Source organism: Echinops telfairi, unplaced genomic scaffold, assembly GCF_000313985.2.
Source record: "Echinops telfairi isolate 266 unplaced genomic scaffold, ASM31398v2 ScPeMD7_11;HRSCAF=52, whole genome shotgun sequence".
Classification (NCBI taxonomy): domain Eukaryota; kingdom Metazoa; phylum Chordata; class Mammalia; order Afrosoricida; family Tenrecidae; genus Echinops; species Echinops telfairi.
Genome location: NW_022103908.1, coordinates 9,485,104 through 9,486,488, shown reverse-complemented (window position 1 = coordinate 9,486,488; position 1,385 = coordinate 9,485,104).

Genomic DNA, 1,385 nt, shown 5'->3' with positions numbered 1-1,385 from the left:
GAGCTACTTATCACTATAGCACCTCCAAATGAGGTCATCAAGCTGAGACCTGATTGACAAGTTAAACTCCACCCCTTCACTCCTAATAGTCTCAAATTGACACCAGATTATGTAACTACCATAGATTGAATCTTGCTTCGATCCATAATCAAATTCATGGAAGTGGCAGTAAAATTATCAAATGACACACTGTATTGGGTTAATCAGCTGCATAAGCCTTCTTGAAAGTGTTGAAGAGCAAGGATATACGTTGAGGACTAAGGTGCAACTGACCCAAGCCAGGGCCTTTCCAATCCCCTCATATGCACGTGCAAATTGAATATTGAATAAGGAAGACCAAAGAAAAGTCCATGCATTTGAATTATGGTGCTGGTGAACAATATAGGAAGTACTAGATACTGCTAAAATAACAAATCGTCTTGGAAGAAGTGTTGTCAGAATGCTCCTTAGAAGTGAGGATAGAGAGGATTCGTCTCATACATTTTGGCCACGTTATCAGAAGAGACCAGGATCTGGAAAAAGACATCATGCATGGTCAATTAGAAGGACAGCTTAAACGAGGAAGCTTTTGATAAGATGGCTTGACACAACGGCTCCACCCTGAGCTGACTCATAATTGCAGGAACAGATATTATTTCACCCTGTTGGACACAAGGTCCCTATGAATTGTAACCAACTCAACAGCACCTAACAAACATCCCTAAGGAGACATTCTGCCCCATCTTTCACCTTGGGAGCGCTTGGTGGCTTTGAACCATTGAAGTTTTGGTTAGCAGTCAGTGCTTCACAATTGTGTCACCAGAGCTCCTTTAGACCGATGAAGGGGACACCACTGGCTACACAGCACAAGTTACACAGAGGTAGATTTGGACAGGGAGAAAAAGATATAGACTTAATTTACTTAAATGGAATTGAAATCACAGTGGATATCAAGCCCCAGAGTCCAGTATAATCCATAGTACACCTGAGTTCAAAGAAGAGGAACCATGTAAAAGCCTGCTATCTTTAGCCTCTCAAAATACTAGCTAGCTCTAAAGATCCTCCCTAATTTCCCTCTCCCTTTAGCGTCTCTGTATTCATCCTTAATACATTGCTTATAGCTTCATTCAGAACAAGATTAGCTCACTGCCATGAAGTTGATGCTGACTCACAGCCACAGGATAGAAGACAGGGTGGAACTGCTCCTGTGAGCTTCAGAGGCTGTAACCCTTTATGGAAGCAGAAAGCCCTGTCTTTCTTCCAGAGTGGTTGGTATTTTCGGACTGCTGACTTGGCAGTTATCAGCCCAACAAGTAAACTCTGCCACCTGGGCTCCTCTACCTTCATTAGGGTCTATGAATGTGTGTCCTACAGTTGTAAAAAGTGTATGCACGTATCTACCTCAG